We start from the raw sequence: 17,627 nt of genomic DNA, 5'->3' as shown, positions 1-17,627 counted from the left end.
GCTGAGAAAAGGCTCTCTTGGCTGCTTTAAAGGGATTAGTAGTAATGTTATGACCTGAAATTTAGGTCTTGTGATTTCTTTCCAGGAGATTTTTTTACTGCACACACACACAAAAACCTGTCTGCGAAGGCTTTATTATTTAATTCAATCTTAATTGGATACAAACTGCTAAAATCTAAAGGATTGCTGGAAGGCCTAAGCGCACAAAGGTATTTTTTAACGATAATATTAATCATCTGGAAGTTTAAATGTCTTCTGCCAAGTAACTGAACCTTTCCTCTGCAACATTTTCTAGGTTCCTTTTGTATTTTTTTTTTCAGTTTTGGAAAGTTGCAACTTCCATAAATATAAAGGAGGCTAAGCTTTGTTTTGAGCAGTGTCTATCTTCGGGCTTTCCCACGTGGTTTAATTATGAGCATGCCTTGATTATCTGAGGAGGTAAGGCAGATTTCATCTGCAAGGAGGTCTCCTGGGAAAGCCTGGACGCAGAGACACTGACAAAGTGTGAAGATCGGCTACCTATACCCTTTCATAGAATCATCCACTGAGCTCTATCAGGCCACTCCTCCCAGGGAAAGCAAATGACTACAGTGTTTTGTTTTGCTCCCCCGCATCCCCTCTCCCCGCCAAGGGCTGGCCTGGGGAGAAAGCTGGGTCCACTCACTTCTGGTTCCTATGGACTCTAGAATAATACCCAGAAGATGCTAAGTAGGCCCCTTCCTATTGTTATCCTCCCTGAGACAAAGGCAAGGGGCTGGCAACTGGTGCCCACCTTTTGGACGAGTACCCCGAGAGAAGGCAGAACGTCAGGGAGCTGGGAGCGGCTGTTTTGTTTTGCTTTGGATCGGGATTCCCCAGGTCCTCCCTGCATCCAGCCGGCACGGCCCTTGGATCCGGGAGGGCGCTGCGGGCAGCCGCAGTGGACTCCGCAAGAGGCGGCGCGGAGGGGAGGGGGGGACACGCGGTGCCCCGCAGCTGCCGTGCTAGCTCCCCCGCGGCCCGCAGTCCCAGCCTCCCTTCCCCGCAGCCAGGGGCGGCCGCAGAGCAGGCAGGCGGGGCACGTGGCGCCTCCGTCACACCCAGCTCCTGTACACTAGCACACACGTAGGCAGGCGCACCAAGAGCCGCGCGCGCATCCCGAGCTGCTGCCGGGCAGACACAGGCGCTCCGACTCTCTCCTTGCCAGCCCACCGGTCAGCGACCCTCGGTCCCCACTCGAAGCCCGCCCTTGGTTTCTCCCCACCCGGCTCCTCTGCGGGCTTGGTCACCGCCACCTGGATCCGATCCCTTCGCGACTGCCGCTGCCAGAGACCCGGTACTTGGGAGCAGAAAGAGGCGCAGTGTGGAGCCGCGCAGACGGTGAGGACACTCCCGTGCCTAGGGCGCGGTTGGGGTGGCTGGGAGCCGGCCTTGAGTCCCCAGGAGTCCGGGACCCGGAGCGAGCCGAATACACGGATGGATCTGGGAAGGACCGGGCTGCGTCTGGGCGGAGGAGGGAGGGCAGCTCCGCAGTGCCCTCTGGGTCTGAGACCTGCACCCCTGTAGCTGAGGGGCGAGGTGGGGGTGGCGAGGGACAGTACTCGTAAGGAGAAGCACATGGGTGGAAACGTGCGCCATCCTCGCTCCCTCCCTCCCAGGGGTGGAAAGTGCCCGCGGCTTCCCCGAAGACCTAGTGGATCCCGAGGGGAGTCGGGTGGAGGATGGGGCCTGCTGTCGAGAGGTCCGAGAGGGAAGTTGGGAGGGTCTGGGAGGGCGGAAAGCCGCGTTCATCCCAGGTGAGGAGGCAGATCGCACGCGGGTGGGCGCCGGGGCGGAGGGAGCAGCAGCCTCTATCCTCATTCGCTCTTGCTTCCTTTGCAACTGCAGAAGGCGACTATCGAGGCAGAGCGTTTTCACGTGACCCCGATTCCCCTCCACTCGAGGCATCCCGTGATAAACGGTCCAAAAGCAAGCCCGGCGCCTCGCTCCGGGCACGTGGCTGCCGGGGAAGCGCAGGCTGCGCGTTTCTGCGCGTCCTGGAATTTGACAGTGACTGCCGGGCTGGTGGCTCCGGGGATTCGGGATAGGAAGCAACTGCAAACTCAGATTGTTTCTAACTTTCGTTCACCTGGCTGGCCTGTGCGTGGTTGGGGTAAAAGACAATTTTGATTATAGGACAGTAGGCAGGATGTCTTTCACTCAACTGGCACACAGCCTTAAAAATGCGAATGAATCCAAATGTACCCGAGGCTTCCCGGGGACGCGTGACCCGCCCAGTCTCAGAGACCCATGCATCAGGAATTCTTAGTAGAGAAGCGGGGCATTTGACGGACGTTGGCATTGAGCAAAGCCCCTAGGTGCCGCTCTCTGGGGTCTCTCTCCCTTGCATCCCCGCCCTCGCAGGGAGTGGACGGCGTACAACGGGGCGGGGCCTGCACTCCGGCGCGATGACGTCGCAATGTTTGGGTGCTTATGCAAATGAGGCTGCCACCGTTTCTATGGTCACGCGGTCCCCCCCCTCCCCCCCGTTCTTGGCCTGAACCCTTCCTGAATGCGTGAGGTATGGGAGGAAAGAACGGTTTGGTTTATGTGCCCCATTAGGGCTCCTCCTCCCCCATTGTAAAAGCTGTTTCATACCTGTCAATGCCTGAGTGCTTTTGCAGTATATCAGGAGCAAACTGTTTGCTTTGGGAAATTATCGTTCTCTGCCAAACAAGCCCATCTCACTGCTAATCCCACCCAGCCTCATTTCTGCAAGAACTCAGCTGAGATCCAGACCTATTTAACTCTTTTGTACCTACTACTAAACAATTTGTAGGTGCTTTAACACGTTCTGGATGGCCTGAATTTTCTTTGAAGAGTATGTGTTGTTCTCCCATATTAAATTCAGAGCATTTGACAATCAGGATCTGGAGGAATTTATTATCACACCAAATGTAAAATTGAATTCACTGACCATTTTCATTACCAGTAAAACTTTCAATGTATTTTTTAAAAAAGATAGGAATTCACAGAATTTTGAAAGGAATTCACTCTATTATTGTTTACTGCTAAACATTTTTTCCTATTGCACATTATAAAATTGCATATATATATATCTATCTCTATATATAGATATATATCTATATATCTGTAGTACTTTAATGGAATTAAGAAAGATATTTATACATGTTTCCGGGAGACATGTATTTGGTTACCCAGTGAACAAGAAATAGTAAATTATTTTTAAATTGAATAATTTAGATATTTGAGATACCAAAATAGAGTTGAGATGCCTTATTGTCAGTAATTGAAATGTTAAAATGATTGAAATATTTAAAATAAGTCAGAATAGTAACATTTAAGCTCCATATTTACAATAATTAATTTGCTTAGAGATCACAGTTCAAATTTTACTGTGTGCATGTTTAAAACCATACTTTTTTCATAAGATAAAAGTTTAAAACTTTGCATTCCTTTAAGCTCTGGGTTTATCATCTGGGCAAATTAAAGCCATATACTTAGATGCAGGCATGGTAGTTCACCAATTGGGAGGCAGAGATGGGAGGATCTCCAGGAGTTCAAGGCTAACCTGGGCTGCAGAGTGAATTCAAGGCCAGCTTGCACTACAAAGACAGACCTTGTCTCAAAAAGGCAAATAAATAAATAAGTATTAAAACCAAAGTTATTCATGTAGAATGGCAGAAATGAAAGAAACCTGGATTATCAAAAGCTTCATTTTTTTTCTTCTCAATTTACATCTCAACTTTTTTTAAAAGTATGTCCATTATTATACATACATGGTCATGATTGGCTATAAGAATATATTCTTATGCAGAGTAGATTTTGAAATGATTTCAGAGCAAACAGCATCAACAAAAATCCACATAGTCTGATACACAAAAAACATTCAAGTTTACATGGCAGGAATCTTTAGATTTAATCTTACTTTGCTTACAACATTGCCTTTTGGGTGATTTTAGTAAATGTTTTTTTAATATAAACTTATCTGTTTAAATATTACTTTGATCAATAATTGTCATTTTGTGAATAACAAGCTGTAAGGGTAGACTGAGGTACAGGGTAGTTTTGGTGTAGGATAAAGCTGTTGTTAGCTTTGAAACTCAATTTTTTTCTTTTATGATAAATGCACTAAAGTACAGTGTCCTTTAACATAAGATTAATTGATTGTTCTTTGAAAAGAATGCTTATGCTGGGAGCCTTTTTGCATATCAGATTGGCAAAGATAAAAAGGTTACTCATTGTATCAAGGGCAGAGGGAAACACACTCTCATCTATTGCTTGTTAATGCAAACTGAAGCAATTTTATCAAGAGCCATTTACTAATGCTTATCAAAATTATAAAAGCATATACCTTGGATAAAGTGGTTCCACTTCTAGGAATTTATTCTATGGATATGAAAATGCAATGTATAAAAATGATTTTTGGAACACTATAATAGAAAATTATCAGAAATGACACAAATATGTTGTATACCCAAATCAAAGGATGTCATACAGTTACTTTAAAAATTTTAACTAATATATTAAAATCAAGTCTTTAAAGATTTTTTAAAGCAAAAGACCAAGATGCAGAATTATGGATTACAGAAATGTGTGAAAAAATATGTTGGGACTGTATATATACCAAAATTTGGCAGGAGGATTGAAATTTCAAGGACCCTGTCTCAAAATAAAATAAAAGGAGTGGAGGGCAACTAGGGATACCATTCAGAACTCACTGTGTTCAACTTCGCATACTACACAAACACAAAAATCCAAGGAGGACTTGCTTACTTAGAGGGGGTTAGAGAAGGTAATGAACGTGCTGTGATGCTGACTGAGCAGGCTGGAATCTGTTTGTTGTTCCTAAAAAGGAAATCCAGAATAACTAGAATATTGAATGGAACTTAAAACTCCATATTAATAATCATTAACTTACTAGTGATGTTTTCTTTTAATACTACATTGTTGTATTTCTTTTTCAAAATAGAAATCAAGGTATTCTAAAGTAAAAATAGCAAACAAACACCCTTTACAGAGCAGCATTAAAGCATCAGCTGTCATCAGGTTGCAGGATCCAAAGTCAGGAGGCTTTTTGGCTCTATAGTTTTGTTGTATTTGAACTTTCAAGAAAGTTTTCTGTTTCAATATTATTAGTTATACAATTATACCATAGCGATAGATTTAATAGTTCACTAAATGTAGGCAGTTATGTCATATATTGACATAAAAATATAATTTTCTTTTTTTAAGTAAATGTACTGAAGAGCTTTTTCACTTTTCCTTTTTAAAATTTTAGTTTGAAATTGTTGTAGAATCACGGAATCACATATTGTTGGTAAGGAATAAAACAGCTCTTATCTGTATTTCATAAAATTTCATGCATACATAGTATCTTGCAAATTAGACTACAACTTCCTAATCAGAATGATAGGAAATTAGGGTGTGGCAAAACTGTCCGGGGGAAGTAGGCCTGACCTGTTACTTACAAGATTCCAAACACATGCACAGAACAGTTCCCAAAGCCCTGCAAGTGGACTTCTTGGGACAACCCGAGCAGGTTTTCTAGGATGGCCTAGATCTGACTTCAGCAGAACCGGCATGTGGAAGCTCTCACAGCTTTCCTGGAGATTTGGACACTACAGAAGGACACAGACCCCAAGAATGGCTTGCTATGGTGGCTTTTCTGAGATAGCCTACCCTGCTTTCTCCAGGGTGTTCTCTTATCTTGCTTTTTCCTCTTTTACTTAGCCGAGGCTCTTTCTCTGCAGAGCCACTTTCTCTCTCACTCTTCACTTTTACTTTTTCAAATAAACTTTGCCACTGATTTTTGGTTGTTTGATTTAATTTTTGTTTGAATTGAGAAAAACCTGTAATCCAACACCAAGAGAGGTAAGCCACCTAGAATCCGGTGGCGAGCCACTTTTAGAAGGAGCTAACCAATAACATTTTGGCAGAGCCAACCATGAGAATCTAAAGCCAGTAGATTCCGGTAACAAGAATATTGACATTGACAGATCACCTTACAAAACAATTACATCAGGCAAAGGTTTTCTGTGTTGCGATTGCCTAACAACAGCCACTCCTGTACCCAACTTCGCTTTAACTCCTGGTAACCTCTAATTGGTTGTCCATGTTTATTGTGAAGTTATTTCAGAAAGGTTACCTAGATGGAATCATGCAGTGTGAAATCTTTGGAATTTGAGTTGTTGGCATAAATCTGTACTGATTCATTCAACGTATTATGCATATCTGTAATTTGTTTCTGTTGCTCCATGATATGGATGTATCAAAATTTAACCATTCACCAATAGAATGACATAGGAATTACTTCCAGTTAAGAATTGTTGGGAATAAAGCATCGATAGGCACTTTTGTACAAGGTTTCTTTTTTTCTTTTAATGAAATATAAGTTTTAATTTATCTGCAGTAAATACTTTTGAGTGTACTTGCTGGCTGATACAGTAGTTGCATGTGTAGTTTTAAAAGAAACTGCTAAATGATCTAGAGTATTTGTACCATTTTTCATTCTAGCTAAAATAAGTGAATGATAGATTTTCTCTGCATCCTTGTCAGAATTTGACTGTCACTGTATTTTAGCCATTCTAAAAGATGTAGTGACATTTTATATGAGTTTTGATTTGCACTTCCCTAATAGATGATAATGTCAAACCGCATTTCATGTGTGTGTGTCTGTACATTATATTGTACTCAGTGAAGTGTCACTTCATGTTCTTCACACATTTTTCATTTTAACATTCAATAGTTCTGCTTTTAGAGTTCTTTATGTATACCACCTCCTAGTTCTTTGTACATTATGTGGCCTTCACATATTTTCTTGCAGATTTTAGCTTGTCTATTCTCTCTGTTTTTAGCTCCATTCACAGAGCAGAAGTTTTTAATTTGTGAGCCCAGTTTATCAAATTTTGCTCTGATGGGCCCTGCTTTAAATATTGCATTTAAAATATTTTTGCTTAGCTTTACCTCTGAAATATTTTCTCCAGTGATTGTTTTCTAAATTTTTATTTAATGTTTTATGTTTAAGTCTGTGATCATTTTTGAGTTAATTTTTTGTATGCTAGTTATAGTTCAAGGTTATACTTTTGCCTAAAAAAGTTCAATAGTTTCTAGAGATCTTTGTTAAGAGGGCTGTGTTTTTTCACATTAACTTTGTACCTTTACCAAAAAGTATTTGGGTATATTTATGTGCATCTATTTCTGGATAGTCAGTTCTATGTCATTGATTTATATATCTTACTACTAATCCCAAACATTCTTCCTTACCAAAGTCTTGAAATTGTGTGAAATTATTAATTCTACTTCATTTCTTTTGCTTGTAAATTTTTATAGCTTTTTGCCTTTTCATATAAATTTTAAAATAATCTTCTCTGTACAAATTTTTGCTTGGGTTTTGGTAAGAATTCCATTTAATCCCACATATTTATTAAGGAAAAGTTGGTGGTTGTAGTAAGTCCAATTTTCTAATATATGCACTGCTTATGTATATTTAGCTCTTTTATTTCTTTTAACAATACTTGGTAGTTTTCAAGAAAAATATTATCACATTTCGTGTTTTTCATTTGCATGTTCAACATTTTCATGTATTTCATTTGTTAACAATTATAAATGCTGTTGAATCTTAAATTTCTGCATCCATTTGTTCATTGTCTACATGTAGAAGTACAAATGATTTATGTATGTTTATTTTGTATTCTGTAACTTTACTGAACTCATTTATCCTCAGAAATGTGTTTGGTATATTAGGATTTTCTAGATAGATAATCAGAAAGTCTGCAATTACAAAACCTTTCTTCCTTTTGATCTACATACCTTATCTCTTCTTTTTCTTGCCTTATTACATTGGCTAGAATTTCTAATATTATGTGAATAAGAGTGTGATATTGCACATTCTTGTCTTGTTTCTGATATTAGGAGACAATTATTAAGTCTTCTACTAGTAAATATAATCTTAACTGTATATTTCTTGTAGATGCTGTTTATCTTAGAAAGTTACTTTTTATTTCTGATTTTTTGTAGTTTGTAATCATGAATGAGCTGAATTTTATCAAGTACTTTTCTGCATCAGTTGATATAGTTATGTGATTGTTTTTCTTTAGCTTGTTACTATAATGTATTACATATTTTTTGAATACCAAACCAGTTTTGCATACATAAACCCCACTTAGTCATGGTGTATACTTGTTTGTATACATTTATAAATTCAGTTGTCTAATATTGTATGAATGAATTTTGTGTTCATATTCATTAGAATTATTGATATGCAATTTTGAAACCATATTTGGTTTGATACCTGGATAATACTAGCTTCATAAAATGACTTAAAAATGTTCTATTGTTTTTTGTTGTCTGGAGAGTTTGAGTAGAGTTAGTGTTAATTTTTCTTCAAACATTTGGTGGTATTTTCTACTGAAGCCATCTGGGCCTGTATACTTGTTTTGTGAGAGTTTTAAAATTATGTACTTATATTTCCTAATAGTTATAGAGCTATTAAATGAACTGTTTTATATTGGTAAGTTGTAGTAAGCTTTTTTTTTTTTAAAGAAACTCATCCATTGCATCTAGGTTATCAATTTTATGCATATAGAGATTTTGTTAGTATTCCTTTATGATCATTTTGATGTCTGTAGATTTTGCAATGATAATCTTTGTTTCTTTAATGATATGCAAGATGCTTTAAATTTGATGTTGATCATATGGGATTTTACATAAAGCTAAATGTAGCTCTGAAAGTTAGTGTGCATTTTTTGGTTAAAAGAAAATTGTTGTGTGGATATAGAAAATTATACCACACCCTTTCCATGTAAGCCTACCTCCATTGCAATAGTTTCTGGGACAGTATTTTACATTTCAGTAATATATTTATACTTGTAGCTAAATCCAATAAATATTTGAATCAACTTTTTATAAACAAGCATTTCAGTTACCTATTGTAGCACAATCAGCATGCTGAAACATAGTAATTTTATTTTATTTATTTATTATTTATTTATTTATTTTTGGTACCAGGAATTGAACTCGGGACCTTGCACTTGTGAGGAAGGCAGCACTGAGCTAAATCCCTGGCCCAACAATTTTAATTTTAAATACTGGTAATTTTAAATACTAATCATAATGACATTTCCGGTACTGGCAATTGAACTCAGGACCTTGCACTTGCCAGGCAGGGGCAGAGCCCCGGAGGTATATCCCAGGTCCTCATAATGACTTTTTATTCTTCATTAGTGCATGGCATGGTTGGGCTCAGTTTGTGGTTGATCTGCTCTAATTTGTGCTGGCTGGAAGTTTTTCTGGGGCTAGAAAGTCAATGCATTTGTTATCACTCTGGGGGATTTAACTCAGATGCTGGAGTAATTGATGGCTAATTGGAACTATATTTCACTCTCTCCCTTTTACTCCATGTGGGATTACTAGCAAGCAAGGTAAACTTTTTCCATGGTTCCTGACTTCCAGATGACAGAAAGAAGAAACCTCATGGCTTCTTCAGGCTAGCCTTGGAACTTTTACAGAGTTTTTTCTGCTACAATCTATTGGCCACAACAAGTTCAAGACTGTCTCAGATTAAAAAGAAACATGTCTTGATAGGAGGAGGGCAATCACATACAGAATTGGGAGAAATTATTAGTGTTCATTTTTGCAAACAATCTACTACAACAAATGATTATACAAGATCATACCTGACATTTTATGAAGATAACAAAGCATATTAAGTACTTGAAAGTTCATATTTTATAAGCCATGTTAATACAAATATATAAATAAGTACAGTATAAATAATAGTGTGTCTTTATGGAAGTTTGCTGATAATTCCTGAAGACATGTCCACTTTCTGCTCCCTGTCAACTAGCTTTGTGATTAAGAGATTATTCTGGAATATGGGCCCTGCATGTCAATCTAAGGGTCCATTGAATAGAGGCCTAGAAAGATTATGTATGCATAGAAGGGAGAGGACAATTGAGTAAGGTGACAGAGGTCAAGTGATGTGGTCACAAGTCAAAGAATGCCAGCAGCCTCTTGAGTTTAGAATAAGCAAGGTCCAGACTCTTCCCTAGAGAGCCTTTGAAGGATAAACAGATTTTCCAGTATTTTAATTTTGGTTCCTTGAAAATGATTTTGAAAGTCTCATCTCCAAAGCCATGAAAATACATACTTTGTTTTTTTTTATTTTTTAAATTTAGTTAAACATTTTCTATTAGTACGTATTTACCGTACATTGTGCTCACATTCATCATAGGGAATTTGTACCTGTACATAATATATGTTAATTCTTCTTTTTTCTTACCATTCCCCTCCCCTCCCTTCAACCCTTTCCCCCTCCTCATTTATAGAGACTTTGTTTCCCTTTTCTTCTTCCATTCTATTTTTAAATCCTTTTTCCTTTCCTTTCCTTTCCTTTCCTTTCCTTTCCTTTCCTTTCCTTTCCTTTCCTTTCCTTTCCTTCCTTTCCTTTCCTTTCCTTTCCTTCCTTTCCCCCCTCTTGTTCCCCTTCACATTTGAGCATTTTCTTGCTACTCCCCAATATGTGACCTCTATTTTGCTCCTTGTTTAGCCTTAGAATTTCTCACACAAGAAAAACAGTGTAATATTTAATCTTGTGCATGTAGCTAGGTATGGTGGTGCATGCCTGTAATTGCAGCATTTGGGAGGCTGAGGCAAGAAGATTGCCTTGAGTTTGAGGTCAGCCTGGGCTACATAGTGAGACTCTGTCTCTAAAACAAAACAAAATAAAACAAAATAAAAAAATCAAAAATCAGAAAGAAAGAAAGAAAAAAAAAGAAAAAAGAGAGAAAGAAAGAAAAAAATGAAAACTAACGTCATTTATTTCACTTAAAATTATGGTCTCTAGGTGCATCCATTTACCTACAAATGACTCAAGTTTATCTTTTTTTAATGAAAGCAGTACTCCATTGTATATAAAAACTACATTTTAATCCATTCATCTGTTGATGAACATATGGGCTCTTTCCAAAGTTTAGCGATTATAAATTATACTGCTCTAAACATGGGAATGCATATATCACTGTGGTGCAATGCTTTTAACACTTTTAGAAAGATGCCTAGAAGGGGAATAGCTGTGTCAAATGGAACCTCTAGTTTTCATTTTTTGAGGTATCTCCAATACTGATTTCCATGGTGGTTGCACCAGTTTATACTCCCATGAACACTGGAAAGGGGTTCGATTTTCCCCACAACCTAGCCATCATTTGTTATTGATTTCTTGATGAGAGCCCTTAGTTCTGGTTTTGTGTGGAATCTTAGTATTTTAATTTGTATTTCTTGAGTGACCAGTGATATTGAACATTTTTTCACATATTGATTTATTGTTTGTTCTTCATTTGAGAAGTGTCTGTTCATTTCAGATGCCCATTTTTGGATCTGATCTTTGAATTTGGAGGTTCTGAATTTTTTGAGTTCTTTGTATAGTCTAGATATTATTCCTTTTACTGAGGAGTAGTTGGTAAATTATTGTGTCCACTTTGTAGATGTCTTCGCACTCTGATGGTGGTTTCTTTTGCTGTGCAAAAGCTTTCAAATGTGATGTGATATCAATTGTTGATTCTTCATAATAGTTCTTAGGCAACTGGGGTTTTATGCATGAAGTCTTTGCCTACGCCTGTGACTTCAATAATTTTACCTATTCTGTCTTCCAGCAGATTAAATGTTTTTGTTCTTATATTTAGATATTTAGTTCATTTCAACTTTAGTTTAGTGCATGGTTAGAGATATGGGTCTGGTTCAATCTTCAGCATGAGGAAAGCTGATTTTCTCAGCACCATTTATTAGAGGCTGTCTTTCTTCCAATGAAGTTGATAGGCATCTTTGTCAAAGATAAGGTGGCTGAGTGTGTTTTGAGTTGTTTGTGCATCTTCTATTTTGCTCCATTGATGGTTGGGTCTGTTTTTTTGATAGTACCATGCTGTTTTATATCATGGTAACTTGGTAGTATAACTTCAAATTGAAGATTGCGATGCGCCCTTGCCTTTGTTGCTTAGAGTTGCTTTTGCTATTCTGGGTCTCTTCTGATTCCATATGAATTTTAGGATTATTTTTCTAGTTCTGTGAGGTATGCTATTGGTGTTTGATCAGGATTGCATTAAATCTGTATAACAGCTTTGAAAGTATGGCGATTTTTTCTGTATTGGTTCTGCCTATCCAAGAATACAGGATGTCTTCCATTTTCTGATAATCTTTTTGATCTCCTTTTTCAGAGTACTGCAGTTTTCAATGTAAACGTTTTTCCCTTCATTCATTAGATTGATTTCTATGGATTTCATTTGTCTTGATGCTATTGTGAAAAGTGATGTTTCTCTAATTTCTCTATCAGTGAATTTGTTATTTGTGTACAGAAATGCTACTGATTTTTTAGTGTTGACTTTGAATCTTACTGTGCTACCCAATTGTTTTATTCATTCTAGGAGCCTTTTGGTAGAGTTTGTGGACTCTTCTATATAGAATACCATATCATTGGCAAATAATGATAATTTAACTTCTGTCTTTCCTATCCATATTGCTTTTTATTTCTTTCTCCTGTCTAATTACTCTAGCTAATGTTTTCAAAACTGTTTTGTTCAGGAGTGGTGATAGTGGGCATCCTTCTCTTGTCCCTAATTTTAGATTGCAAGCATTAATTTCTTGATCATTTAGTATGATGTTGGCTGTTGGTTTGTTACAGATAACTTTTTATTAGGTTGAGATAAAGAACTTCTATTCCAATTTTTTTGTAGGGTTTTTATCATGAATGTGTGTTGTACTTTGGCAAATACTTTTTCTGTGCCTATTGAGATGATCATGTAGTTTTTGTCCTTGGCTCTGTTAATATGGTGTGTTACATTTACTGATTTGCATATATTGAACCTACCCTGCATCCATAGGATGTATCCTATTTGGTCATGATGTATGATCTTTTTGATGAATTGCTGCATTCTGTTTTCCAATATCTTATTGAGGACTTTTGCATCTAGGTTCATTAGGGAGATTGGCCTGTAGCACTTTTTTTGTTGTTGTTGAATTCTTCTCTGGTTTGGTATCAGGGTAATATTTGCTTCCAGGAATGACTATGGAAGTATTGCTTCCCTTTCCATTTCATTAAAGAATTTAAGTAGTAGCTGCATTAGATCTTGTCTTAAAGTTCTTGTAGAGTTTCATAGTGAATCCACTGGAACTTCTTTTTTGGTAGTCTTTTTTTTTTTAATTACATCTTTAATTTCACTAATTTGTATATGGTTATTTAGAATTTTTAGATCTTGTTGATTCAGCTTTGGTACTTCATATGTATCTAGGAATCTATTTTTTTTTTGTATTTTCCATCTTACTAGAGTATAGGTTCTTGAATTAGGTATTGATGATCTTTTTGATTTCTGTAGGATCCATTGCGATTTCACCCTTTTTGTTCTTAATTGCATGTATTTGAGTCTTTTCTTTCTTTTGATAAGTTTAGCTAAGGGTTCATATATTTTATTTAATCTTTGACAGAACCAACTTTTCAATTCATTGATTCTTTGTGTTTTCTTAGTCTTAATTACATTATTTTTTGCTTTGATTTTTAAAATCTCCTCCCTTGTATGTGCTTTTAGTTTAACTTGCTCTTCTTTGTCTAGAAGCTTAAAATTCAGCATTAGGTTATTTATTTGAGCTCACTCTTTTTCTGGTTTGGGAATTCACTGCTATAAATTTCCCTCATAGGACTACTTTCATTACATCTCATAAGTTCCAGTATATCATGTTGCCATTATTGTTTAATTTTTCAAACTAATTTATTTTTCAAATTCATCTGTGATCCATTGTTCAGGAGGGTATTATTTAATTTCTGTGTGTTTCTGTAGTTTTTGTGGTTTCTTTTGCCATTGATTTCAAATTGAATTGGATTATGATCTGATAATATGTGTGGGATAATTTCAATTCCTTTGCATATACGTAAGCATGTTCTGTGAATTAGTATGTGGTCCATATTGGAGAAAGTCCCATGTGTGGCTGAGAAGAATGTATTCTGTTCTTGTTGGGTGGAAGATTATACATATCTACTAGGTCCATTTGTTCAAAGGCTTGGTTCAGTTCTGATATTTCTATGTTGGTTTTTTTTGTCTAATTGAAATGTCTACAATGGTACCTGAGTTCATGAACTCGATTCTCTCAACAATTCTGGTCACAAATCAAATTGGATGAGAAACAAATCATATTTTCCCAGTAGGTCAACATTGAACCTAACCATGGATGCTTGTGATCCCAGCACTCAGGGGCCTGAGGGAGGAACATCACTGTGAGTTTGAGACCAGCCTTGGCTATGTAGTGATCTCAAGGTCAGCCTGAATTGCATAGTGAAACCTTGGCTCAAAAAAAAAAAAAAAAAAAGAAAGAAAGAAAGAAAGAAAGAAAGAAAGAAAGAAAGAAAGAAAGAAAAGAGAACCTAAATTGATTGTAATCATTGAATTTAATTTGATTCTCATTCAACTTTGGTTTTTAATGAAATCAAAGAAAGAATCAAGTTTGTGCACTGAGACACCACTCTGTTTGTGACAGTGGAGCATTGAAGTCCTCTATTAAAATTGTATTAGTGTTTATCTGATTTTTCATATCCATTAGAGGTTATTTTATATAGCATTTGGTGCACATATATTTATGATTGTTATCTCTTTTTCTTGGATTGTTCCCTTAACAAGTATGTAGTGATGTTCTTTGTTTGTCTCTGCTGATAATCCATTTTGTCTGCAAATAGAATAAAATAAAAGAACAAAAAGGGATTAGAGGCAAGGCTGAAGGACAGAAGAAGATTACACATGCTTCAGGAAAATGGTGAAGAAGACAGGAGGGAGGAAAAGAATGAAAAAGCACAAATAGGGACAAAACAAAACAAAAGAAACTACAAAGCTCTCCCTCACAAAAAAAACAAAAAGAAACAATCAGAGGAAAAAAACCCCAAATAACAAGTACTTTAAAAAGAACTTTCTCTGTAATTTCAAGCCTATAGTTATCTTCTGGGTTCTATAATGTTTTGGCAGTGCTCAATTCAAAGTGTTACTCTGCTCTTGCTGGTAGACAAAGGAAGCAGGCAGAGCCCAGATCCATTCTGAATAATCCCATCTGGTCTGTAATAGGGTTAGGGTGGGGTGCTGGATTATCCCAGCAAACTGGCAGTAAGTAGTATTAGGGCATGGTGTTGTTCTTGGACTTGTGAATCCACAAAAGTTCAAGCTGAACCTGACTAAGGTCATGGAGTTGAGGCCGAGTCATTTAATCTATAACACTCTGGGTGTCTCTTGCCAGCCTGCTCACAGTTCCTTGACCATTAGATTTTTTCCCATGATTGTCCTTCACCCAGTCACCGTGGTAGTTTAACACTGGGACCCCCGAGATGAAGCCAATCCACAGCTACTCTGAGGCCCAAGCTCAGTTGGCTCCTCGCTAAAATGGTGTCTGACTAAGCACACTTTCCAGGGTACACACTAGTCACTTAGACTGGAGTCTCTCATCAGTTATTGTAGTGTACAGCATCCACTGCTCTGGTCTACTGGTGTGCTTCTCCCTGGAGGCCTTTGGAGTAGCCCACTTTCAGTGTGTCTGTAGATTCAATCTTCCTTTCTCACACCACAAACCAGAAACTGGGAAGAAAGTGCAAGTTGCCTTTTCCTTTTTCTGTGTTGTGGTTTATCTCTTTAATTTTTCTGTAGGCTCCAATTTTCACTTCAGGTCCTTCTTGGGTCCTAGGGCTTTACCTCTCCCCTTTCCTTCCCCAGGTTATTTTCCATTGTCTATATTGCACATCTTGGAGAGGCTGATTTGTTGCTACTTACTGTTCTGCCATCTTCCTGAAGTATTTCTATTTTTATTTTAAACATCTAAATTTGAAATAGTTTGTTAAGACAGATTCCAGAAATGAATACAGTGCTTATATTTGAGGTGTTCTCAATGTTAATAAAACTATAAGTATTTTGAAGACTTTGCTTAAAGACATTTTAAAGATGTTTTGAAAGATTGGTTAAGATTTAAAATCTGTCTTTATTTGGCAGAAGTCAACAAAATATACTTCAATTCAAGGAAATTACTTTATGATTATAATTATTTTTGAAATAACAGTTATTCAGTTTCCCAAGAAAGTAAAAAGAAAATTTTTACCCTGTCTCCCCACCTTAACATTTTGTATAATACACACCACAGTATCATAACTGCCATACTGAAATTGGTATATCCTTAGAACTTTTCCAGATAATGTAGTGACTTTTTGTGTGTGTATCTGTGCGTTGTGCGTATATAGCTGTCTGCAATTTATCAATTATATAGCTTTATGTATTCCTTATGACAATGAAGATAACTAAACCGCATCATCTTCACATTCTTTCCTGTAACCCTTTGTAGCACACCCACTTGCCTCTCCATCCCACACTTTCTGCAAGCACTAATCATTGTCCATCTTTGTAATTATGTCATTTCACACATGTATAAATGGAATCATGAAGTATGTATCCTTTTGTAATTGTATTAAATTTTTTTTCACTCAGTATAATTTCCTTGATGTTCATGCATTTGTTGCAGGTATCAATGGTTGTTTTCTTTTTAATGCTGATTACTATTTAATGACATGGTTATCACACAGGTTACTTAACCATTCACTCATTGAAGCACATATTAGTAGTTTTCAGTTTGGTGTTATTGTAAACAAAGCTGCTGCTGTGAACATTTGGGTAAAAATTTCCTAAGATTTTACTACTCTGGAATGTGTGATTAAGAGTGTAGTCGGTGGTCCCTATTTTAAAAAACAATATTAGTGTTAAAAGGAGCTACCAATTAGTTTTTAGAATGAGTGTACCTGTTTAAATTTCTATCAGCAATATGTGACTGATCAGGTTTCTTCATGTCATCAATATTACTTTTTAAAAAAAATCAATAATTCTAATATTTATTTATTTATTTGTTTATTTGAGACAGGGTCTTGCTATGTAGTTCAGGCTGGCCTTGAACACTTGGCAATCCTCCTACTTCAGCCTCTGGAGTCCTGGGATTATAGGGGTGTGCCACCATGCCAAGCCTTTAATATTTATTATTTATTCTAATAGGTGGTTATAGTTCATCGTTTTTCAGTAAAACATATATTTAATAAAGTGTAAATATTGCTTTGTATTGAAATTTGGAAAATGTTTATTCACTTTTGATTTGATATATAATTTTTATTATTTCTTTGCTTAATGCAACAATTTTATGTAAAGGATATCACTTTCAAAATACAGCAACCTTATGTTTTAATTTTCATTGAGAAAAATATTTTGTATTGTTTTTCAAGATCATTATTTTAGGATTTCATCAAATTTGTTATCTGTTTTCTTGTGCAATTAGTCCATCATTATAGAATCATCACCATGCCAGTTATTCCTGAGTGTTGGAATATGATTCATCAATTTGATTTTATTCAGGTAACTTCCTATCTTGTTAATTAGAATTAGGAAGATACATTCCATGGCATCTACAATGAATTTCAAATTCAATGCTAAGATTTATTCAAATTTAAGAGTAACTTTCTTCAATAAAATTTGAACCTGTCAGTCAGATAATGATGTACTGGTATTATTTTGATTTACTATACAGTGTTAAGTTTATGACAGATACCAAATACTAGCTAGTTGTGGGAAGTCTACTGGAGTTATCCCTCAATTCCTAAG

General features: G+C 36.8%; 1 protein-coding gene across 1 annotated transcript in view; it reads left to right on the top strand.

Annotated features, from left to right (window-relative positions):
• The first annotated feature begins 1,104 nt into the window (after nt 1-1,104).
• Slc6a15 (solute carrier family 6 member 15) overlaps nt 1,105-17,627 on the top strand; it is a 55,855-nt gene continuing 39,332 nt past the window's right edge. The window contains exon 1 of the mRNA XM_004867532.4: nt 1,105-1,359. The gene's annotated coding sequence lies outside the window, so the exon portion shown is untranslated. The remainder of the gene's footprint in view (nt 1,360-17,627) is intronic.

The sequence above is a fragment of the Heterocephalus glaber genome, unplaced genomic scaffold, assembly GCF_053883595.1.
Source record: "Heterocephalus glaber isolate CG9 unplaced genomic scaffold, H.glaber_assembly_v1.0 deba00001572, whole genome shotgun sequence".
In the NCBI taxonomy this organism is placed as follows: Eukaryota; Metazoa; Chordata; class Mammalia; order Rodentia; family Bathyergidae; genus Heterocephalus; species Heterocephalus glaber.
The sequence above is the reverse complement of the archived record's forward strand: the minus strand, read 5'-3'. Positions and strand labels throughout refer to the sequence as shown.